Genomic DNA, 27094 nt, shown 5'->3' with positions numbered 1-27094 from the left:
GAGAGTGGCCATTCGGGTGGAATAAACCTGCTTATCCTCACTCGAGATGGACTCCGGGGGAGATGCAGCGTACTCTTTAATCAGATCTCGCTGCATCCTAATGACATGCCATGTAGTTCAGCTCTCAAGGAGAAGGTCGCTGAACTAAACACTCGCTTCCCAATTCGATCCATCGAACGGGACTCCTTGCCCGGAGGATGGACGGAGGGACTCTCCTGGGCCAATTCCCTCTTCGTGGCCGCAGCCATCATCATGGCATCTACTGGGGGACCCTTACTCCAGTGGGTGCGGTCTGATGGAGGAGAAAGAATGCGGTCCGGGCGTTTTGGGATAGGCTCAATGGTGTCCGGATCCTTCCACGCGCTGATAGATATAAGATCTACCAGGGGTCAGCAGGAGGGGACACCCAAGAGGTAGAAGGGCCCGCCTCGAATGCCTCCAAGAACACAGACTCGTCCGAAGAAGCCTTGGGGGCAGACCACCCCCCCCTGATCCTTAACATCTCCATGATGTCTCCAAATGAGACGTCCTCAGGGGGTGACCTAGGGGAGCCTTCCCCTTCATCCAAGTCCGTGTCTTCAGTGACGGACTCAGGGGAGTCCATGTGCCTCCTCTTGCACTTGCGCTTCCGAGGTACTTCATCGGGGGGCTGTCCGAGGAGTACTCTTCAGCAGATGGATGTTCCAAGGGAACCACTTGGGACATCGAGGCGGGCTGTCCCTGGGACCGGCTGGTGGGGGCCTGGCCCAACTGCAATGGAGTGCGGGATGGAGCCGTGGCAGGGACCGGGGGTCCGGATGTCCTCGACAGTGCCCTTTCCATAACGTTGAAAGCCGAGGGGGAGCCAGCTTCTCTAAGCCCCGAGCCAACCCCCACTTGGATCCGGCGACGGATCGGAGTCGGAGCGAAACCGCCGGATCCGAGACCAGTGTGCTCCGACCTGGACGGAGCCGAAGACACACCAGCTCCCTCGGATCCGAGGCTCGGCCCTCGGCTCCGAGAGGTCGGGTCCGAAGTACCCGAAGCACTCAAGGGATGGGACGGATCCGAGGTGCGCCGACCAATCGGATCCGACCCACCCCGGATCCAAATCTGCACGGTGCGAAAGCTCGAACCCGTGGTATGGGTCGGAGAAGGAGCTACGGGGGCGAAATAAGGGGTCGAAGCCCCTCCCGGTTGGGGGGGGGCTAGGAGCACTCCCATTTGCATTTGGGCCTGGATGAATTTCCTCATCATCCGGTCCATATCAGCTTCGCTCATCGAAAAGGTCGATCTAGAGGAGGCCACCGAAGCGGACCTAGAGAACCGTCTCGGTGACCTCCTGGAAGGGCTAGCCTCCTCCTCCTCGGGTCCAGGAGAGAACCGAGGGGAGTGGAGCCGAGGAGGAGGAAAGCTAGAAGGCACAGGGGAAGCCCGCTTAGATGGAGGAGCCGAGCTGGAAGCTTCGGCTCTCCTCTTGTGGTGCTTCTCCCTGTGCCTCTCCTTCTGTCTCTCCCTACTAGAATCCTTTACCTCCGGCATTTTTAAGGTATGTTGAGTCCCAGCCGGAGGGAGAACTGACAGCAACAAGTTGCTGACTGGAGGCAGAGGCCGAAGCAGTATCTGGGGTAAAAGACCGCCAGCACTAACTTCGACCTCCGTTCCTTAAAGCCCGGGGGTTGAACCCTGCACAAATGGTACAACCAGAAGACAGGTGTTCAACCCCCAAGCATTCTTGCAGAGTGTGGCCATCTGCTGGGGACAGCTTATGGCCACACTCGGTACATTTCGAAAAGACAGCCTTAGGGGCTTCAGACATAACACCTAAGGCCTAAACACACACACACACAAACAAACTACGAAAAACCTGAGAAATTTAACTAAAGAGGGAGGGAAAGCCTTAACCACACACAACACTAACTATATTTTAAACAAAAAATGAGAATTTCAACAATTTTCCTGTCAGAAAACCACTTATCTCAAAAACCACGCCAGGAGCTCAAGAATTCCGTTGCTTCTTGAAAAGCGGCAAACGAAATCTGGGGTCAGTCAGGGCGTGGCAAGGGGTTATGGGTAAGAGGGAGGAGCTAGGAGCTCGGAGCCTAAGCTTTTGAATTGCCGGCTCGGATCCGAGGTCGGATCCGATACCCACAGGTTGCAGACGAATGAAGTCTTCCTACTTCAGATTAATAAGTTTATACTGAAATATAGCAAGCAGTTTCTATTGGATTTATACGACTATATGAAACAATTAGAGGATGATGCCCACTACATTTTGGTAACGCTGGACGTTGTGAGTCTTTTTACTGTAATCCCCAATGATTTAGGGGTACAATATATACAAGAATATCTTAAAAATCACTCTGATTTTACCCTGGTGAAAATAGAACTTATTGCTTTACTACTAGAAACAGTTTTATTCAACAACGTTTTTATGTTTGGAGATGATATTTTTTTGCAGAAGGATGGCGTAGCTATGGGCACGTCATGTGCCAATAGCTACGCCAACCTTGTTATGGCATGTTGGGAAGAGACATTCCTTTTTAACACACGACAGTTTCAGGAACATGTTGGTTTTTACCGTAGGTTTGTTGATGATCTCTTTTTCATTTGTTGGAGTGACAGAGAGACATTGCTGAATTTTGTTGAATGTATGAATAGTTCCACTGACTTTCTTAGATTTACCTTAAATTACTCAGTAGACCATATTTCATATCTGGATGTTAGTATTAATAGACTCAGTAATGGGTTGCTTAACACAAATGTACATAGGAAGTTATGTTATAGGAACACCATCCTACATAGAGAAAGTATGCATCCTAAGTATGTGTTCGATAATGTTATGAAAGGCCAGATAATGAGGGCCTCTAGGTTAAACCCTACTAATGAAGGTTATGTGAATGAACTAAAAGGCTTGAAGGCAAGATTCATGCAAAGGGGTTACAATGAAAGCACTTTTGAATGCACTGCTGTGAATGTTGACACCCTTAGAAACACCAGGGCCAAACCTTACTTCTCGGAACCCTTACCAGCTTTAGTAATAAACAGTTCTCCAGATCTAAATAGGAGTAGAGCCCCTATGTTTTTTACTAAAGACTCAATGGATCTGAAACTAATTATGGGGAAACACTGGGATTTATTGTTGCTTGACCCTGATATAAAGGATATAGTGGGGTCATGTCCGAGCATTACATATAAAAATCAACCCAATTTAAAGAGGATACTGTGTAAACCCAGGAACAACTTAGGCTCAGAGAGACATAACACACAGTTGACGAATACAACACCCTGTGGCAAATGTAATCAGTGCATATTCATCAATGAGACAGTAAGTTTTATTCATCCCACCACTCAGCGTAGTTTTAGTTTCTGCACTAAGACTTCATGTGAAAGTTCAAACATTGTGTATATGGCAACATGTGAAGCATGTCAAGCGTTCTATGTTGGCAAAACCAACAGGTCACTTAGAGAACGCATTAGGGAACACATATACCACATTAGGACAGCATCAGTGATGAATGCTTTGGCAAAACATCATAAAGACAGAGGAATTAGTCATTCCTTTAAATTTTTTGTCATTCAGAAGATTGAACCGAATAAGAGAGGTGGTGACATCGTTAATTTTACCCTTGAGAATGAGATGAAATGGATCATAAGGCTGAGGGCAGAGCATTACCCAGGCCTGAATGATAAAGTACAGGTTAGACCTTTCCTTAGAAAAAGGAAACTGTATGTACCAAAGCAGTAGAGTCCATATGTTAGCCCCCCTCATAAGGAACCATTAGGTATAATGGGTTTACATGTTCATATACTATATGTAAGAGGAAATTTTACAATACACATATAGACTTATTGTCTAAATTTATGTTATTATATGCCCGTTTTATTTAGGACATGCCTAGGTTTTATGTACAAGGTTGTAGTAGGTGTAGGCGATGTTAATGCCTGCAATGTCTTAGTTACATGTGTACTTCGAGTATGTGAATTTTGTTTTATTTTTATTTTTATATTTATTTTTATTTTTAGTTTTAGTTTCTGTTTTGGTTTGCCTCATTTGGTGTTCTTTAGTAGTCAAAGTGAATTTTGAATACACGCTGTGTATTCTGTGTCAGTTGTGGAATCATCCACTATATTTTGAGAATCAACTATATGCCTCTTGACTGTCGTCCCCTTTAAGTTTATGATGACGACACATTTATGAGCACTGTAGTTTTGTCCCTGGATAGTGCAGCATGCTGGTGATGCAGTGTAAGAAGGAGCGTTGTTTGATGTATTATTTAAAAAGTGCTGATCGGTATTTTCATAGTGGTAAGTGTAGGCTCAATGTTTGATCCACTTGCTAAGCGTTTCAGCTTAGCATAACGAAATGTATATATGTCTTTTATATGGAGTTGTTCTATGACAATGTGTGTCTGTGGTTCTATCATTCATATTACAAGGACCATTTTAAAGAAATGTTTTTTATGTAAGTTTTATTTTTGTATTTTTACTTTCATTTATGTTTACTACTGTATATGAAGTAATGTGCACTTTAGTCTTTTAGTAAACATTTCTTTGTGTGTAACGAAGCAGTTCGCATTGTTTAGAATGCATTCTGCACGTGATGGAGTGTTTTTACTTGTATTTCATTACCTCTGTGTAATGATTCTTTTAACCAATGGGAGGGTGGGTAATGTTATAAAGAAAGCTGTTTGAACTTTACCATTGTGATACAGTCTGAAGAAGCCACATGGCGAAAGCGCTCACTGTTATTAAAGGATTTGTTGCTCCACATTGCTAATGTTAGCGTGGTGATTTTCTTTTCTGAAAGTTTTGGTTTTTGGAGAGTGGATTCAGTGAAGGGTTTCCTTTCACAACATATCTTATAGCCTGTGAATAAATCGTTGGTGCATACTGTTTTCAGAGTCGGAATTGGGCCGTTTTACACCAGCATTCGCTGCTGTTTGGAATACTTTGTATATGCATGGTCTGTATGAGGAAAGTCTCATACAGAATTGTTCCCCATAGGCAGCTGCTTGCCTTTTTAACTTCCTTCTCATCAGCAGGTGATTGGCTCTTAGCCAATCTGTTGTTCTGAAATGTTAACTGCAGCCTAACACAGCTGTTTTGCACTATCATCAGCCAATCACATGCAAATACAGTACAATATACAAGGCCTTCATGTAGATTAGGGGCCCTTTCTGATGCCGGACATTAATGGGGTGAGTAGACTTTCTGATTTCTTGTGCCGGACATTACTGGGGTGAGTAGACTACTTCATCACAGAGGAAAGGGGGGGTCTGTAGAAGCAACTTTTACATAGAGATGGGTGAACTACAGGCTGCAGCTGCTGCTGGTAATAGGCATAGGCAGAAAGTGTGAACACTTTGAAGGACAACAAGCTGTAGGAGTAAGTGTGGGAGCTGTGTCAGCCTTGTTGTAGAAGCAGAGCCAGAGTGAAGCTATGCCTTCAAGTCCAAGTAAGACCTGTGTTTAAGGTAAGTTTTCTTGATGTACTGGAAACTATTAGAGTTCAACCAAACACCCTAATGGGCGATTTCAACTACCACACCATTAACTGGGAAAACTACTCATGTACCAACTCCTTCGCTCAATGCTTTCTGGAATTCATAAACTCCAATGGCCTGGATCAACTTATCCACACCCCCACCAGGGGCAACAGTATCCTAGATCTAATCATTACCAACATGAGTGACCGGTGTTCCACACCTAAAGTCAACGCCTCACTGGTCTGATCCGACCATAAGCTAATTACCTTAGATATCCACATGCTGCCCCCATTAAGGAAACTATGGTAAAAAATTTCTCCAAAGCCAACTTCATGCTTCTTAAGACAGAAGTGGTGAACTTCATGACACCCATGCAGATGGACAATACAGTTATGACTACTGAATCCTACACAATTGCACTTTATAAGCACTTACATAAGTGCATGGATCATGCTATCCCAAGCAGAACCAAGACACTATCCTTCAAAAAAAGGAAGCCAATCTGGTGGTCCCTTGCCATAAACAAACTGTACAACAGAAGGAAGAAACTGTTGAAAAAGAGAGTAAAATCCCATCAGTGGAGGAGCTCCCTGGTCAGCCTCAGTAAGAAGCTGCAATCCCTGATAAAATCCTCCAAAGCTAGTTACGAAAACAAAATTGCCACTGATTCTAAAGACAACCACAAAGCATTCTGTAGCTATGTCAAGAAACTCAATGGCAACACTCAGATCTGCTCTGAGTTACAGCACAATGGCACTAAATATACAGACCCAACTGATATTGCCAACATCCTGGCAGATGCTAACTTTACCCCCCTCTCACCCCCTAAAGAGCCCATCTCCATACCAGAAGAATGCAAAGTTCCTGTAATCACGGCTGCACAGGTAAAAAAAAAAAAAAACACTCTTCAAAGCCAAGAACACAGGCATCCATGGGACCAGACAACATCCCAGGCTGCATTCTACAAGAACTACAGAACAAACTGGCACCCCACCTAAGTATCAAGTTCAATCATAGCCTCACCTCAGGCTTTATGCCTGCTGAATGGCGCACAGCGACAGTTATCCCACCCCACAAGGGGGTTGCCACCACAGACCCCGGGAACTACCGCCCCATTAGCCTGACGAGCCTGGAACATATCATCATGGAACTTATAAACAACGACATTGGTAATCTGCAAACTATGGACCCCACCCAGTTCAATTGTAAAAGGCAGATCATGTCTCCAAAACCTGATAGACTTCTTTGAAGCAGTCACCAAAGCCACAGACAAGGGTAAGGTGGTTCACACAGCCTACCTAGATCTTGCCAAGGCTTTCGACACCATCCCCAACTCTGGAATTATAGATAAACTCACTAAACTAGGTATAAATCCCTATGTCACAAGATGGGTTGCCAACTGGCTCACTGAAAGAACCCACACTGTGAGAGTAGCAGACTCCAAATCCGACTTCAGACAAGTGACAAGTGGAGTACCACAGGGTTCAGTTCTGGGTCCTCTCCTGTTTGGTATCTACTTTTCTGAAGAACAGGCTAACACAGAAGGTCTTTGGCTCTCGAAGTTCGCAGATTACTGCAAACTAGGAGCCATAATCGAAACTCCTAATGATGTGGACATCCTACAAAAGGGCCTCACTGAGACAGATGCCTGGTGTCAAAGCCATGGCCTCAAGCTCAATGCCAAAAAGTGCATTGTCATCCCCTTTGGTAAAAACTCTGTACCCATGAACTACAACATATGCGGTAGTATACTTAACACCAAAAGTGTGATAACAGACCTTGGGATACAGGTGGACAGTAGTCTCTCCTTTGATAATCACATTGCCACGGTAGTCAGGAAATCCTTCTACATGGCACATCTCATCACAAAAGGTTTCTCATCCAGAAAAAAGAGGTCATTGTTCCCCTCTACTCATCAATCATTAGACCCATTATAAAGTACAACACCCCTTTTGGTATGTACCTCACAAGACATCTACAACAACTGGAAAGGCCACAGAAACACCTCACAAAGAGGATTACCAGCCTCAAACAGATGCCCTACGAAGACAGTCTCAAAAAACTCCAGCTTTACTCCGTCACATATCGCCTATTCAGAGGTGATCTCTGCCTAACATACAAAGCTATGTCAAACCCAGAGCTGTTGGACATGCTCCACTTAAAGAAATTCCAATCCCTCCGAGCTACATGCTCTAGGGACCTAAACCTTGTCACCACAATAAACAGAACATGGCGGAGGGATAGATTCCTGTCCCAGACGCTTCCCATACTCTGGAATAAACTACTTATCTATATCAAACAAAGCTCCTCATTAGCACTCTTCAAGAAAAATCTTGATGATTGGATGGGAAATAGGAAATTCACTCACCCCGGGGATCACCTCTGTGGCTCTGCTCGACAGTGGCACAGGAAAATAATTTTCTTGGGTGGCAAAAGCCAGAGTATAGGTCTTGTATAGGTCCCAGAGCCGATAGCCTAGTACCTACCTATGAAGTATGTTAGGCAACATTATCACTAACAGTATACTAGGCCACATGTTTGTTGTGTTATTGAGCAACATGGGGGATTAGCACAACAATATGTCCACCATTTGGGCAACTGTCAGGCCATGTGTTACAGTCTGGTAATAATTTGAAGCATGTATGAGGGCAGTCCATGTTACAAGCAGGTACTTCAAATGTATATGTTAGGTGTGCACCTGTGCTAATAGTCATTGTAAGTTTGAAAGGATTGTGTGGTGCACTCTGATATAAGTGACCTTCATTTGTAGTACCAGAGCTGAATTTCTCTGTGAATGCATATTAATGCATGATGTGACACTTTATGCACATATACTTTTGCTATAGGGATATGTGAAGTGTGTTTCTATCTGCAGGCCTGTGACTTCCATCAGTGAAATGCAGACATTTCATTTCATATGCATTACGTGGATAAAAAGTGCATGACTCGGTCATTACTTGCTGGCCTCACAATTCTAGTGCTACACACCACTGGATTTGAACCCAGAACTGTGTGTGGCAAAATGTACTGTTTGCAAAGCATTTAACACACTGAGCTACAGAGTCACCACTACAGCAGGTGTATTTGCAAGATATATATGCACACATACAGGCTGTGTGAACCATTTTCTACATCGATCAGCATGTGCATGATTTTATATGGCTGCATTTCTACACCAAGGGTCTCAGTTGAACATGTATTTTGCCATTAATGTCTTCACAGGTGTTTTTCTAATTGTTGCAGATAAAAGGGCATATTTGCCTGCTATCACAGGCCTCTCTTACATCCATTATTACGTTTTTGGCCTTCTAGTGGTGTACTATTGCACCAGAGTCCCAGGTACACTCACATTTTTTCCATTAGTTTTTAATCAAGTTTGCATGGCGCACAGCTCCACTGAAACAAGCTCAATGACTATAGCTGGCAATTACTATGTTTTGTTTAAAACACCTGTTTTTAAATTAAGAACTGGGTGTCGTGGCAGGTTAATGTAGTGGTCTGCAGGTGCGATGGTCCTGGGCCCAAAATATGGGACAGGTGTTTATTTTGTAAGTGTGTATTGCAATTTTTCAAAAACATATAGCTCTATTTAGCTGTGCTTAGCGAAGCTGCATGATGCGGCGCTTCACTCAGTGTTGCGCTAAAAAATATAAAGAAAAGAAAAATGGGGAGATAGGAAAGTGGTGAAATGGGGTGCAAGCAGGGGGGAAACAAGTGTGCACTTTGACACAATTTGCACATGACCTTGAACTCTCACCCCTAGAGAGAGGGGTGAGGACAACATAACCGCATTGTCAAGCCATTTGGACTAAATTATGTGAGTTCAGTGGACACGTGCGAAATGGAGAGCCATGTATGGGACGATTTCTTTTTGGGACAGGTGCCCATTTTTTTTTAAAGTGAGAGTGGAATGTTGGGGAAGGGACATAGTTACACGTGGGGGAGGCAAGTTGAGTAGGTGAGGATGCATTTGCAGACAAACAAGATAGTAGACAGGGGTGGTCTGTGATTAATGAGGGGGGGGTGAACACCTTGGATAGGGAGAATCTTGTGGAATCTAAGTCCCATGTGCCTCCACAAGGCAGCAGCATGACTCACATCCCCACCCATGGAACTATCTGCACTGCTCCTTCAGTGCCCCGGGGGTGACAGTGGTGGAGGCAGGGCACCAGAGTGGGTCTGCCCACCAGGTTGCCAGCATGTCCTCAATCTGGTGCAGTTGGCAGTCAAACCCACAGTAGACTATCCAGTGCAAAAAAAAATGGCAGCTTAGGCCGGGTGACAACTCCCCTTTCACCACTGCTCCCAGCGGGGACCCCATCCCTGTCCTGTGGGGGGGGGGTACTACCAGATGCCACAGTTAGTGCAGGGGCACTGGAACTCAGTGCCACAGCCAGATGAGGCAAGATAGGTGGATCAGCCGCAACCTGCCTACCTTGATGCGCTGTGGTAAATGAGGTATAGCCATAAGTTAAGGTTAGTAATAACCAAACCATTGTTAGTATTAACAAACTGAAACATAGGTAGGTACTAGGCTATTGGCCCTAGGGCCTATATAAGCCTAGCCAAAGGTACCCTGGCTTTTGCCACCCAAGAAAATGATTTTCCTGTGCCATATTTATCAATCCAAATACATATTAATATATATTATGTCTAACACAACATTAAGTAACATAACAGTATGTTAACAGCATGCCAGTAAGAATTAAACCATAAGGCCAACAAAACAGTTAAACAAAATATGTTAATACTGAATTATAGTAAAACATGAAAATAATAAATCACAGTTTGCCAAAATATAGTTTAACAAATTATGTTAATATTAAATAATAAATAAATGAAGATAAGGGGTGGGGGAGAAACATTTCATTACTGACTATATCTCTGAAAACTCTGATAATAAATACTCTATAGGCATGTAGTGTCAGTTTTGAATACAGTGCTTACAATTCTCCTATAGCTAATGGAGCACATACATACTTCTCAAGTTGTCAGTATGGGCCAAGCAATAACAAAGGCAGGTACACAACTGCACAAAACACTTTCACATAATGTGGACTTGTATAACTACCAATGTGTTCTGCAAGCAGATTCGGTAATGCATTACATTCCTGGTAATCATTTTTCTGGTAATCCTGTGACAGATGGATTAGGCAGTTTTAATTATATTATGAAAAATCGTAACACTTGAGAGGCATGTTTGTACACAGTACATAAACTAGACATCCGTCATGCCTTATGGGAATCAAACCCAATAGCTGTGACTACAGGGGACATCTGCAAAAAATGGAACAACTGACTGCAGCAACTTAGTACAGACATGCAAGGAATACAGTAGTACTGGCAATATTTAGACAGATTGCTGTAGGACTCAACAATGCTGCTTAACACTTTATTGGTATTGCTGGTAAATGTCAGTGAAATATAAGCACAATCATATCTGCTCATAACATGGGCTACCTCAACCATATACCTTTTGTTCCTGGAGAAAATGAGAGCATTATGACACTGAATTAGTTTTGTATTCTAGAACTATTATATTGTTATACTTTACTGCAGTGACAATAGGACATACATGCATGGAGTACAGCCATACTATATTTATTATAACAGATTGCTGTAGGACTCAACAATGCTGCTGGACATCTGTAAAGTCCACACACAATATCTGCCCACAAAGTGGGCTACCTCACCCACATACTTTTATTACCTGGAGTAGGAGGAAAAGAGAGCATTATGTGACTGATATTCGTCAGGAGACTGTGTTACATTTGACTGCAGCAACCTTACCATAGACAAGAAATGCATACAGCTCTACTGCAATGGTTATGACAATACAATCGTGCTTACTGTTATTGGTATTTTTTATTGTTCATTTATTGCACTAGTTTTTGTTTATACTTTATTGCAATAAACCCTTTAGTCTTTCTTGCTTATTGCACTGCAGTTAGCATAATAAATCTGTACTTACCACACCAGCATAGGACTCAACATTGCAAGCCCTCTCAGTTGCAACTGTTGGAAAAGAAGCACACCATTATGCATACCAGTTTTGCAGACAGTCAGCATTCAGTTTGATAAAACAGTGGAAAACTTGCTTACATACTTGTGGGGCATTCCCGCACTAGAAAACCTAGGTCCAACAGGTAAAGTTTCCCCTCTTTCTCCTCTTCAGGCCATCATAATGGTGATGACACTGCTCACCAGTGTGGGGGATACTGGTAGGTTCCCTGGCCAACTGGTCTCAGGCCTCCACCTTACATTCTGAGTTATGGAAACCACCCTGCAGCAGCCTAGTTTCATAATTTTTATCAGGAACGCAACAAAGACCCTGGACTCCTGAACACCCTATCTCTACATCCAAAAGCATGCACTTTCACCAGCACTACCTGCCATATCAACAGATGATTAGACTCCAAAGATTGATGCAGAATTCCCACCTGTTGTGCCTAATATAGGCTGTTTTCCCACCCTTACACATCATTGAGCAACATTCAAAAAAGTGCTGCATAGCTTAGCAGCATGCAAACCAGCTAAGCAGGGCAAAAGCTCACACAAATGAGGTTTTAGCTAAGCTTAGCACCACGCAAACAGCAGTAGTTGTTAGCATGTTTAAACAGTGCTCAACACAGCACAGCAGTGCCATATTTCACAAATTTATTTTTAAAATTAAAGCTATATAATAAATTATGTTACACACATCTTATGACTGCTATGGATTCGAACCCAGGACCTACTAAGCATTAGGCTGTAAATCTACCAGTTTAGCTTCCTGGAGTATTATGAAAACTAGTATACCTTTACATATGCTACTCGGCTACCTGTTAGCTTTGCTAAGCATCGTGCTGCACTGTGCAAACACACTTAAATATACCTAGAAATAAATAATTACATCCAATTTCTATTTTTAGATGTCTGGCAGCTGTTGGCTATGTATGTATGAGTGCCACTCAGCTCTGCGCCATGCCACACAAACAGCAATTAAACAAATAAATAAAATATCTAATTATGATAATTATATTCAGTTTCTATTTTTAGATGTGCAGCTGGTGTATGTGAGCACAGCTTGGCATTGCTGCACTCCGTGCACCACCGCACAAACCGCATTAAAAAAAAATGATAAAAACATATTACACATTTAAAACAATTCACAGCATTTTAACAGTAGCAAGCAGCAGTACAGGGAGCCTCACCCTGTACATAACATCTATCCAGACATCCACAACGACAAGTAGCCTTTACACTTCTCCCTACACAGATTCAATATTCCCGTTCCTATGCTCTCCCTTGGCAGCACACCTTGATTAATATGCATGGCGTGCTGCCAAGGGGGACCGTGGCCGTGTACATGGATACATTCCATGTAGGCTCTACACTATGCCTACATGGATTTTATTAAATCCTGGGAGGTTAGTATTTCAAACATTATAATGATGCTTTTAATATGTCACCATAGAATATGCACCAGGAGTCGTTTAGGTATTTTGTTTACCAGCCTAACTCCGAAGGACACTGAAAAAGACTGAGGGATAAATTTCATTTCACTTTTGTCTGTGTAATTGTATTTCAGTGCAAGAACAAAGTTGACCCCACCTCAGAAATTGCTTCATAATGTATGTCTTAAATCAGGACTTATTGAGAATTCAGCTAATTCTAAAATAAATACCTTGTAGTTAAACAGTAAGCATGGTTACTGTTTAGTAGTCTTGACGTGTTTTTCCATGTTACGTGGTGGTGGAGTTAATCAGACTCTTGTTGTGGGCAGCTTCATCCATCTTATAAGAATTGCTACAGTATGCCCAAGCGACATCAAAAATTATTTAATTAATGTCACTGAAAAATAATACTTTCTAACTACTAAATGATGGTGAATTGCAAAGTCTGCTGCAAGACTTTCCATTTTCCAGAGTGTAACTTTCCACTGAGAAATTTTTGAAATTATGGACAGCAGATACACATCAACTCTATAAGAATTTGGTGAAACAAAGGCGGGACAGTTTCTCTTGGTATGCTTCTCCAGACCTGCACACAGACATAGTAAGCTTCCCTGTCTTTACATGCAAATTCAGAGAGCAAATCAATCTGCAAGTGATTAACCTTTAGATACACAAACTAACTCCAGAAGCATTAATGAACTGGTAAATACCTTTTAATTATATAAAATAGGAATAAAGTGCCTTAGCTTTATGATTTAGATGCTATATATATATATTTATATAACTCACTAGCTGATTCACAGATACAGTCCAGATCTGCCTTTAGCACAACTACATTCACTAAAACATCTTATAAAACCCACCAGGTCAGTGGTAATATTTTTGCTGTACAGGCCCAAGTCAAATAATTAACTCCTGATTTCACATCACCGTTTCTTTGGAGTTTGTATATTCTACTTGTCTTCATGAGTTTTTTTTTCTGCTACTCTGGAGTCCCCCACCTCATAAAAACATGCCAGCTGACTGACTAGAGTCTCTCTCTCTCTCTCTCTATATATATATATATATATATATATATATATATATATATATATATATATATATATATATATATATATACACATACACACACTATATCAGTATCTCTAAATATATCATAAATTAAATGAATTGAAGGCAAGTGCCTTTGTGTATTATCAAACATTGAAACAACAGTCAAAAGAATGCAGAGTTGGTGGCAAATACTTTTTAAGATTTTACTTCAAATTTTAAATGTCTTTAATGAGCAGTTTCAAAGAAATGGAAACAGATTTTTTTTACCCACGTTTGCTGATCATCAAATGTCTCCCAGCTTTGTAAAGTCCATTATCTAGGCAGCTATAGGAGTGTCTGCCTTCTCTGATATACCAACAATGATGTATTTTTAAGTCCATAGCCCCTGTCCTTGAGTAGAGGATGCATCCATAGCCCCTGTCCTTGAGTAGAGGATGCATGACTCACATCAGTTAAGGGGCCACTACATATTCTTAGGCATGTGCATGTCTCAGTGCACCTTCTGAGGAAGGCTTCCATGCTCCATATCTGGTAAGCTGAGCACACACCCCAGGACTGTCTGCAGACATCACTGACACACCTCCAAGGAATTACAGAATAGTATGGTGCCCTTTCCCTTTCCCATGGAGAATAGAAATATCCACCCTCCCTCGGCCACTTTCACCAGTCAACCAGTCCATGAATTGAACACCAGTCACTTACACTGTAGTCTAGGCTTTATCCTTCTCTACCAATGGAGCTGGCTGTAATGGAGTCAGTTTTGGCAGTGTGCCTCAGATTTGTGATAAAATTATATGTTCATCATATTGATCACTGCTGTAGCAGGATTAGCTATATGGGTTACACCTTGCAAAAGATAACAGCCAGCCAGTCAGTTTCCAAGATTCAAGGCAGTTTCCACACTCCAAAACGGTTAGGCAGCTCGAGCACCATGCCCATCAGAACTTTACTGCTGCCAAAGAGTAGACTTGTCTGAGGCTTTTGAGAATTGACTGTTGGCTTATGCTGTTCCTTTGCTGGGTAGAGAAGTTCCCATTGGGAGAAAAAATTTCCATTTAATAATTTTACTTATTATTCATTCTTTCCTCTTCAGGAAAGATAATTTAAAGCTAGGCATTTGTGTTTTAACGTACTGACACAAGACTGTGCTATACTTTTAAACAAAAGCACTCTTTTTTTTTTTTTACTGTCAGTTTAAAATGTGTTTAAGGTAGTGTTGCCACCCCTCCATTTTTTTTCCGGAAATCAAACTGATTCTCCGGTAGTCCGGAAAACACTGTACAAACTCCGATATTCTGTTTCAAAAAAGGAAACAGACTATCAGAGTTTGTAAATTGGCTGATTTACTATGCTTTTTTACAGAAAAGCATAATCTGCTGAAAACAGGCAGCAGGAACAGAAAATAGAGGGCGTTCCCAGTCATGTGATGTCATCGTGACATCACAAAATGGGTGGCATATGGACAGGAGAGGGGGTGGGCAGGGTTACTAGTGTTTGTTTGAAAAAAAAAAGTGACTTAAGACTTTTTTTTTTATTTTTTACCAGGATTTGTTACTTGTTTTGCCCAGGGCAAAACATCATTGGCTTGACCATGGAACAAGTAGTTGGTTTCTTACAGCCACAAAAATAAAAACATTAACCAAACAGCCTTTTCCACCACAGAAGGCTAACAATTAGCATCAACCACAGGTGGGTGACTGTTGTGGCCATTTGTTGTACCTTAGACCATTCATCTTTTTCCCTAAATTCATCTGGTGTAGCACCTACAGCCACTATAGACCAGGGGTTAGCCACACCATCTGCAGCTGTTGGGGTCCCCTCAATGGCCAAGGGAGAGCCATTCCTGTCAGTCCCGGGAGAGGGAACAGAGAAGACTTCACTGTTTTGTCAGAATGTTGTTCCCAACCATAGGGAAGCTGCTGCAGTCACTAATAACACCGCTAGCCCCATTTATCCTGTCAAAAAGAATGAGAAAACTCAGCAGATATCTGCTCCTCCTCAAATTTCCTTATACACGAGTAGTTAACTGGGTCTGGCTCTGGATTTAATTCAGGGTATTGATACTTCTTGTACGGTGGTTTCTGGAAAAAGAAAGAGGGATACCACCTTTTCTGAACAGATTCAGTATTCTACATCTAGACAGTAGGATGAATGGGCAGATATAGGGTTTTCTCCTCAAATTTCCGATTTAGATTCAGAGGAGAGCTCAGTTTCTGTTTCACCCTGTGTTTTTTTTCATTCTATGAGACTATTTCTAGAATATGCTAATATTATCAGTGGAAAAACATTGAGGTTTCTCAGTTCCTCAGAAAATGCTGTGAGCTATTACAGAAGGAATTTCCATAACCTGCACCCATCCCTCCCATTTTGTCTGCTTTAGAGGATGTGTGTGATACTGCCTGTAATTTTCCTGACAGTCAGCCAGCTGGACGTAGAAGGGCAGTTAGGATGTAAAAAGTTCCTCGGTCTTTTAAGGTTTTATACACTATTTCCAAATCTGACCCAGCAGCTATAGCTTTAGTTCATCCCACTGCTGCTAAGCCTAATAATTGAGTTGTCAGGCTCATATGATAAGGTTTGTCCTGCGTAATTGCGAAGGTTTGAGGAATATTTGCATTTATGTAAGCTGATACAGGGAATCAATTTTTTCAGCCCGCTTTTTTCACATTTTCCAAGGGATTCTCTAACTCCACATCTAATTTTGGAAAGAATGAAAAGTAAACACTCTCTACAAAATCTAGGTAAATAGATGTTTAAGAAGAAATGGCAAGGGAGGGTTCCAAGAACTTTAAAACTCCCAAAATCAAGATATAGTGCAATAAGTCAGAATTGCTGTTTAAGATACTTTGTTCCCCCTTCCCACCCTGGCAGACCCCATTTTTTTTCTTCCAGAAAGTCTTAAGCTCTACTTTTCTCTTGGCAACAGATAGTTTCAGACAGATGGGTTCTGAAGATCATTCGTCAAGGTTACAGATGACAATAGGAGGAAATTGCTCTTTTTCAGGGGGCAATTCCTCATCCTCCAGCCTGAACTCTTATTTCCACCTGTCCTTCATCGCATGCTGTCCCTGGGAGTAACAGAACTAGTTTTCCTTTCCCAGGTGAGAAAGGGGGGTTTATTCAATTATGTTTTGAGAGCCAAAGAAAGAAAATGATTGGAGACAAGTTCTGTATCTTTCTTTCTAAAACCTGTTTGTGATAGTGCCCAAATTCAAAATGATGTCACTTCACAACCCGTTACATCTTCTTCATCATCATTCAAGTTTCCTTGCAACACTAGATGTAAAAGATGCTTATCATTGCATTTCTATTCATCCAGACGTCAGGAGTTTTTCAAGGCTTTGTTTGTTTGGATCACATTCTCTGTTCTCTGCCTTACCGCCTGCACCAAGAGTGTTCACAAAGTGCTTTGGTGCAGTTATTGCTCACTGCAGGCAACAGGGTTATTCACTTTCTTCCCATATTTAGATGATAATCTTTTTCCAAGTGGCAGGAATCTTTCCTCTTGGGTGGGAGATTTCTTTCACAAGCTGGGATGCACAGAAAACATTAAAAAGTCTTTCTTTCCTCCTCACAGCATTGCGTTTCTGGGATGTCAACCACAAAGTATTTATTCACCATTCGTTGATCGGGAAAGTCCAACTAGTACATAACCTATTTTTACCAGAGGCCTGGGGGGAGAAATGCTCCAAATGCATGCCTTTGGAAAGTGGGAGGAAACCGCGGACATGCAGACTCTACACAGAAGGCACCCCAGCCGAGAATCAAACCAAAGAACCTCTTGCTGTGAGGAGACAATGTTAACCGCTGCACCACTGTGCTCCTCTCCATCTTGATCTGTTTGCAGGGTTTTCCTGCCAGACTTAGGTCACTGCAATGGAATGCCTCAGGATTTTGTGTCTCATGATACCCCTGGCAAGACTCCACATGAGAAAGATATGGTGGTATCTGAAGTCTCTCTGATCCCAGCAAAAACAGCCCTTGTCCTTTTAGATTCCCAATGCTGGGGTTTGAAAGAAGAGAAATAACTTGGTGGTGTCAACAGATATCTCTAAATCCTGTATTCCCCTTCCCCTCCCTGTTCCAAAGCAATCACCCAACACAGATGCATCAGACTTTGCTTGGGGAGTGGCTTCAGGTTGGATAAAAGTGCAAGGTATGTAGAACACCAAGGAGAGATGCAAACACATAAATATAAAAAAAAAGATGCTTGCCCAAGGCACTCAACTCTCTTAATCATTTTTGATCCCTGGGACCTCTGCAGGTTGTTACAGACAATACCACAGTTGTGTGGTACATCAACAAGCAAGGGGAAACCAGGTCGTACCCCCCTCTCCAGGCTAGCTTGGGATATAACTTCACAGCACAATCTTACTGTACAGGCATCCTACATTCTGTCAGAGCAAAACTGTGTGGCAGACAAGCTGAGCAAGACAAGGACAGACCCTCACAAATGGAAAATAGATCAGGGATTCTTCCAAGATTTGATCCATCTGTGGGGAGTTTCTCAATAAGATCTCTTTGCTTCCTATATGAAACATCAGCTAGCAAGATTCTGCTCCAGAACTCTATGTAGGAATGCCTGGAAGACAGATACCTTTTCTTTTCCTTGGTCAGGAGTGTTCCTGCATGCCTTTCCACTAATATCCATGGTACTATCTCCCTTCTGGACCATGCAACCATGGTTCTACCTTCTTGGGGAAATTGCCATGAGCTCTGTCCCAGACTGGATCTACTCACACAAGAACAAGGGTGTTTGATAAACCCTGGTGCCAATCAATATCAGTTGACTATCAGAATGCTAGGGTCTTCATCTCTTTAAGCATGTCTCTACTGAGGACATGCAGCAATTACTGATAGAGGCAAGAAAACATGCTACTAGAAAATTATGTATTGAAAAATGGAAAAGATTTTTAGCTGGAGGCAACTACATAACCGGCACCCATTCTGGGATAGTTGTTCTCTGGTTTTACAATATTAGTGTGAGTTACTATCTATGGCCTTTCTAACTCCTCTATCAAGCTCATTTATTGGCCATTTCAGCGTATCTGCCTATGAATTCTCCTCTTTCAATGCATTGTCATGTCAAAATGTTTTTAAAAGGGGTTTCACATAAGAGGCCTCCAAGAAAACTGGTGGCCCCTCCTTGGGATATTAATTTTATGTTAGAGAAGCTAACAGTTTCTCCATTTGCTCTGATCTCTGCAGGAAGAGTATCTGAGTTGCAAACCTTTATGCTGAGTCAGCCCTACCTTATTTTCCATAGGGACCGGGTTTCCTTGAGAACTAACACTTCTTTTACTCTTAAAGTATCCAAGTTTACTTTAAGGCAAACTACCCATCTCCCAGTTTTCTTTTCTGAGCCCAAAAATGAGGGAGAAAGGATGTTCTATACCTTGGATGTCCACAGACAACTTGGATACTATCTTGAGAGAACTCAATTTTTCAGATATTCGGATCAATTGTTCATTTCTTGTGAAGGTAAGAAGAATGGACAACCTGTGTGAAACCAGGCTATTTCAAAATTACCTTTTGTTATACTCACCACAACAAAACTAGTACAGGCAGGGTCAAGGCCCACTCTACAAGGGCCTTGGCTTCATCTATAGCTTTTTGGAAAGGGTTGAATTCTAGATGTATTTAGAAGCAGTAACTTGGTCCTCTGTGCATAATTTTACAAAGCACTATTGGCTTGATTCCTTCTCCATGTTCAGATCAAGGGCCATTCTCCAGGGGATTATGTACTGTTCTCCTTCCACCTCTCTAATGTAGTAAGCTAGGGTAACCCATATAGCTAAGGCTACTGCATCAGTGATTGATATGAACATAGTTTAGTTGTGAAAGTAAACTCACCATAACAGCAGATGTTTGAATGATCACTGATGCAGTAGCTGCTCTGTCTCTCCATCCTCCTTATTTTTGATATTTTTTTTCCATTGTGTGGTTATTTTTTTGTTCTTCATAGCATAGCCTTTTCAAGGTTCAGTCACCCTCTGTCTGTTGGCTGGAAAGCTCCAAAGGGCTTGTCACCCAAACATGTCTTTTAGTCAGCTCAGCTCAAGCTGCCTGAGTATGTGGAAGGTGCTCTGGAGCCCTGAATGCTAGCTAGCTGTTATATGCTTGGCATGATATAGTACATATAGTTAAGGCTACTGCAGGAGTGATCATTTGAATCTACTGTCATGGTAAGTTTGCTTACACAATTGAACCATTTGATAACATGAGGTTCATCTTCTGTATCAGCAAATTCCAGACTAATACTACAGGCATTAGGGCCACTTACCAGATATTACCTTCTCTGTCTGCTAAGCATCCCTTCCATCCTGTTATGCACCACAGTGCCAAATCTTTCCTGAGCTTTTTGCCACTCTTCATGACTGGTAGGAAAAAACTGCTTCAGGTTGTGAGCTATGTATTTGATAAAATCTGTTACTCTCTTTTGAGTAAAAAAAAAATGCATCCTTCGCTGTTGCATACTTACTTTGTGTTTTGATCTATGTTTTCCTAAATTTCAGTCAGGATTTTTTGTTCTTCTTCAGGCACATGTCCTGCTCAAACATCTGCCTGTTCCTGAAGTGTTCATGGGGAAGGAAAATCCCCTCTCACACACACAACAGCTACGTGCCTGTTTTGTTTGGGAAACTCCAACAACATATACAAATGCCCTCTTTGTATGGAGTTTGCAAACTAGACACTTGCAAGCAATAAACAGCAGCTCAAGTTTTTTTTCTTTGTTTTTACTGAACAGTTCTTGTCTGCTAAAAATTCTGTGAAATGCAGTAGATAAATAGATATAAATATAGCTATTGATACATAGATATAGATGTTACCAAAACAGTCCATAACATAAGGATTCCCTCCATTGCTAAACCTAAAGGAAATGTACATTCTACTTTTACTGCCTTTCAAGTCTCCTCATTTGGTACAAAAATGGACAAACATTTTAAGAAAGTTTCAGAAAAAAAATTGCGATGATCTCTCTGAACCTGTTAAACTGACTCCCCTCGTGGTGCTAAAGCAAGATGTATGCTTCCCCTGCCCTTCAGAAATCAAATGCCCAGATGCACCCTGTTCATTCATTATGGCAGGTTGGCAGAGCCCATGTTAAGGGCTCAGGGTAGGCATTGTGGTAACTCTTCCTCTGCTCCATCCATTGGCTACACAGAATCACTGTTAGACTTTTTTTCTGTAGGTATACAGCTGTACCAGGTCCTCAGGATGCTGCCCCTATCCCCAGTGGTGTCATTCCAGACAACAGGGCTGTTATTGATAGCATACTATGCCAATCTTGATGCAATAGAGGACAGCATCAGCTCTCCCAATATGTTGAAACAGTTGATGTTTAGTCTCTTGCTGCCAGTAGTTATCTCAGCCCCAGTGCTCGGCATCTGATGTCCATGGGATCTGTGTCAACTTCATCCCTTAGCTTCATTGTCAGAACTGATCCTCCCAGCCCTTCTAGTTCTCAGCCCATAGTATGTTATTGTTAACGTAAACTTTGATGCTGATGTCAAGATTGACCAGGCAAGATCTTTGCAATGGCTTTGCTCAATTTCACATTTTCCATCCCCAGTGCTAGCACCTTTAAAGACAGGGTAGCTTGTTCTAGAGCTCTCCTTCCAGACTGTCACTCACAAGCAGAGCAGGGTGACCACAGGTCCTCTGGAGGTTCTCACACAGGCATGTTTCACAAAAAGTGTTTCTTATGACTTCAGATTCCTTTCATCGAAGGAGGCTTAGGAACACAGAGTATAAAACCAGGCTTCCACATAAGAGTCCCCCATGGAAGATGTTGATGTTGAGGATGATGCTTCATCACCCACACCCCCTCAGATGATTGTTGGAGTATTTAGGACTGACACGTTAATTATTTTACATTTGTATTTTACATTTGTTAACTGGGAAAGTTCGACTTGGAACAAGCCAATTTTCAGCAGAGGCCTGGGGAGAAATGCTCCAGACTCGTGTCTTTGTAACGTGGGAGGAAACCGGAGCACCTGGAGGAAACCCACACGAATGCAGGGAGGACATGCAGACTCCACACAGAAGGCACCGCAGATGAGAATCGAACCAGGGAACCTCTTGCTGTGAGGCGACAATGCTACCACTGCACCATCCAAAAAACGTTAGTGGGGAATGGTTGACTGATCCTATATCCTCCTTGCAGAAGTGGCTCTAGCAGGCCTACATGTCTACTCAGCAGTTCTCCTTGGTAGTACATCCTTTGGTGAATATACTAAGAGATGCCACTAAGGCTTCTTGGAAAAATACTGACATAGGGGCTCCAGTTCACAAAGAGGCAAACCACATTTTCTCTCCCCTTAGAGACAGATCTATTTGATTTTAGACTTATAAACCTGAGACCCTTCTGTTGGCATTGGCTCTTAAGAAGACTTTAATTCCTCTAAACCCAGATCTACCCAGGGCCTGGCTTTCCACTCCACTGACAAAGAATCATGAGAGATGGACTTGCTAGATAAGTTAGTTTGTGCATCCTTTGCTAGCAGATGCTCAACTATTTAATCTTATAGTGCATGCTGAGCTGATAACATGGTTAAGTCCAACATATTAAGGATGGTTTGATGGACTTTTAAAAACAAGTTACTCTCACAATTCCCAGCTTCTTCAACTATGAGGAACTTCATCATGCATACTCATTATAACATTCTGAAAGGGTGGTTAGAGTCAAAGGATTTGGCAGTTCTGTACACCTGCATGTGAAGCTTCACTTACAGGCTTCATCAGGGACACCATGGTGACCTTTAAGGAGTCTCCCATCCAAAGACTGTGTAGTTTCTGTTCCATAAGTCTTAGAAGCAAGCAACTGAGACACAGCAACTTCCAACAACGTGTCAAGACAGGCCAACTTCACAGATAGAGGGATAATGCCCCGACTACTATTCAGTAGTACCAAGATCAAACAGTGGCTCAGGTACCTGCTGGACCTAGTATGGAAAATGGAGGAATAATGTGGCTTTGCCGGCATGCCTCTATTTCACGGTGGTAAACAAGGTGAATGTCCAGGCACACATTGTCACTGTAGAATCCGTAGTGAAGACTGAACATCCATTGGGAGTACTGGCTTCAAATGGGGCAGGACAATTTGTGGGGTTATGTCACCCATGAGAGTGATACATCCTCATTGATGCCCATTACACACCAAACCCTGGAACTGTTACAGATATGCACTAGAGGGGTTAGGACCTCAAAGCCACAGATTTGCTGGCTTCAGATCGGAGATCATTCCATTCTGCTCTGTTTGGATGTTAGCTCCTGTAGTAATGAAAGGGCTATATGGGGCAACAGATAGAGCTGGCAGGATGGTCACCAAGACAAGGAAAAAAATAGCCTAAAAGATAGACCAAAATGCAATAGTTCTTAACATTTCACAATGCTGCAGCCTGTCCAAAGAAGACTGACAGTCCAAGGTCTTGCCTAGGTGTCCCACTCTAGAGACAGAAGCCATATGTTTTTCCAACCTGCCTGTCTGAAAGTCCATCACCTCAGACACATTGATAAGTACAATAATATCCAAAGGATACAAGATCACTATCTAAATCCATCTAGTCCATGGAGCCCAACACTTGGCTGATGTCCTCTGTAGTCAGAAAATCTTTATGAGAAAGGATGTGTCCAACCTGAAGGCATTAGATTAGTAATTGTGTCTATTTTAATGGTGGCCATTGTCATAAGACTTATAAAGGTGTTTCAGGTGATGGTTAAAATCAAGGAGTCTGAGTTCAGACCCTGTATACCACCAAATAAAGATAACCAAATCCTGCAAACATCTTTGGTGGTGGATGGAAATCATCATTTTTACTGTTGGAAACCTCTTTAATTTATTTACACCACTAGCTTTCGTCACATTGGACATGTCTACCCCAGGATTGGGTGTAAACCACAACAGGCAGGTGGTACAGAGTTTCCAAGCATCCTCAAAGTCAAACATTCTAGAACTGAGTGTAGTCTTGCTGACTCTGTCAGCCTTACAGAACTCCCCACCTCAGGGTGTGAATGCTGTACACTATTACAGTATGATAGTTTGTTAGTGTCAATAAAAAGGAGAAGATGTAGTCTTAACCCTGTTCCAAGAAGCCATAAGGGTATGAGAATGGCTTTGCAGTAAAACTGCTCTATGGTAGTGAACCATATTCCAGGGAGCACTCATTTACGAGGGAAAAAGAATAACCTGCTGTCTTTGTTGTCCCATAAATGGCCCCTCAGGTTTTCTGATCTGCATGTGTGGCAAGCCTTGCTGTGACCTGTTTACAACATTGACCAGTGTGAAGTGCAGCATTTATTTTACCCTCTCCACTGAGAAGATGCCCTGGTCCACAAATGGTCTTTGGACTCCTTTATATACACCCCATACCATTTTCTCTGATGACGAGATTCATCCAAATAGCAAAACCATATAAAGCATATGTCATTCTCATAGCTCCTTACTGTCCTTCTGCAAATATAGTTTGTACTCTTTTTGCCTTAGCTGTTGGAGAAGCTGGTGAGACTATTCCCCCACCAGATCTTTGTGAAGTCAGCTGTCAGGCCTTTCTCAACAGACATTAATTGCCCCAGTCTGGCAACTTTTCTGCTTCAATTTTCATTAGCTGCCAGTAAGCACTCTTTTATGCTAGGGTACTTCAGATCTCCTGTTCATCTACAAAGACAAATAGCGATAGGAAATAGATGGAAGTGGACCCACTTTCATTATGGACCACTGCTAGAAAACTGGACCCCATCTTAGTTCCTATTACAGACAAATACCTCTGACAAATTATCTAAAATATTTGTTAAAGGATGACTTATTCCACTATTAAGAATCCACATTGCAGAGATGTCCATTTCCAATGTTGGATTACACTTTCAGTGGCATTTTTAAAGGTAGGACATTTTTTTTCCAAGGCACACTGTGTGATCATGTACCCCCCCTTTGAATTCATACTTCATGCTGGAAGAACAAATCTTAAACTCTGAGTGTACAGCTTCAGCCTGTTGAAGTACTAATCTCAAAAGATGTTTCTAGTGGCAGTTAGTGTATAAATGTCATTGCTATCAGAAATAATCCATCTATCATGCCTAACATGGCCACAGAAGCCAGCCTTGACCAAGCCATTCTCTTGACTAACTTTTAATGCTCTAACAAAGGATATGATCTGTAGCCAACTCCATGGTGCAGAGGGAGAAAGCCCTGACAGAGAGCCAGGTGACTCATGCTCAGTTACTGACATCCAATCCTGCTGTAGCTAAGGTGAAGAGGACAAGGAATGATGAGGCTGCACCTACTTGCCTTCTTCTTGGGGAGGTGCAGGTAATGAGCTGAATGATGGTCCTAAATAAGCCCTGGTTGTGACTGTGGTACTGACAAAGTGGACTGGAATGGGGCATGCATGTCCTTGGCTGGAAAGAAGGAAATTTCCACTAGCCATGTCTTATTTCATCTCAGTCCTAAAAATAAACAATGTACATGAAAGGAATTACAGCAATAATATCCTGCCTCTACTGGCAGTAGTGGGGACTCCCAGGTTCCCATGTACGACTCCTGTTGGGAGGCATTGAGGGAGGAACTATTAACCCTTAGCGCAGAAGGTTCAAACACCCAGATAATGATGCAAAGACGCGAGAGAAATGACAGGTCATGTTGAGAATGAGCTTAAAGGGACCTTAACGGAGCTATATTGTAGTAGAGTGAACTGAAACATTAATCTTAAGGGAAGCTTGATATTTGCCAAAATTGATAAACTAAACAAAAACAAAGTAAGGTGTCTTTTCATTTCTATGAACATACACCTCCAGTGAAGGTTTACAGTGAGAGCAGCAAGACACTCTACAAAAATAGCCAATTTTGTATATCCTTTTCTAAATAGAAAATTAGGCAGCAAATATCCAAGCTTTCCATAGCTAAATGGTTGTGTAATTGCTACAGCTTTGTCATCACAAACACATAACATATCTCTGGATGGTATCATTTCAGCAAGCATTTGATCTTCTCTTGGCAGCTTTGCTGGATGTGAATTCTTGCTCTCTGACTTTCTTAGGAGATACTGTTGTCCCGGTTTGTTCTGTTATGGAATTCCATCTGCTTGGGACACTATCCTCCTGTTACACAGGTTGTTGATCTCATCAGATATGAAAGTTATGGACTTTTCATAATGACAGATCTGTAAAAGGAGGTTCATCTTCCATAACATATTCCTCTTTCCTCACCTCTGTCATTGGTGGTGTGGAGTTTTCTTCCTTCACTCCTCATTCTGAGTGTTAAATTCAGTGCATTCTGCTGAAGAACCTTGACACTTATGTGCATTACTGGAAAGGGTAAGGGGCTTTGCAGCCTGGGGGAAGTCTTTGGGTTTTTTTTTTTCTGTCACTTGATCCTGTTACTTGCAAGGTTAGTCCAGAATCTGGTGTGCTGTTATGGAAGATGAGGCTATTTTTTTTTACAAATCCATCATTATAGAAAGTACATGCCTTTGGTTTATGTTTGTATTTTCCTTCTATTCCTCGATTATCCTTTATAGTTACGTGGAACAGTTTTAAATCTTGACCGGAAGTGTCCTAAGTGTACTCAGCTTACAAGATTTCGGTCAATAAGTAATCTCTACAAAATTAAAATGAACTGACAAACAAAAAATTGAAGAAAAGAACACACCGTGAACACGCAGCAACACTTCACTCAGCTCGATGAAGAAATAAACGTAAAAAGCTGTTCTTATTCACTTTAATACCAACACAAAATAAAATTAAGTGCTTTTCGTTTGGGAAATTTCCAAACTTCTTCATTTATAGAGCAAGAACAAAAACAGTCAGCCCAGCAAAAATCCACTCTATATCATGAAGAGTTAATTGATTAATTGCCTGCAAGTGGATCACAGCACTCATTTAAAATTACACTTCACACTTGCATTGTTTTGCTAACAAGACCAAAATGAACCTAAAAACTTCAAGACTTTACAAACATCATGACACAATAGAAAGTATTACTTTTGCTAAGGATAAATATATGTACATATGTAATAAAACTAAGACCCCATCCCTGACCTAATTACTATGCAGTATTATGAAAACAATCTATACAAAACAAGGTATATAAAAGCATAATATAAAAAATTGTTAATTCACGACTTCATTATATCATATTAA

This window comes from Protopterus annectens, chromosome 13.part0 (genome assembly GCF_019279795.1).
Source record: "Protopterus annectens isolate FY-2018-M chromosome 13.part0, PAN1.0, whole genome shotgun sequence".
In the NCBI taxonomy this organism is placed as follows: Eukaryota; Metazoa; Chordata; order Ceratodontiformes; family Protopteridae; genus Protopterus; species Protopterus annectens.
This window is presented reverse-complemented; position numbering follows the sequence as displayed.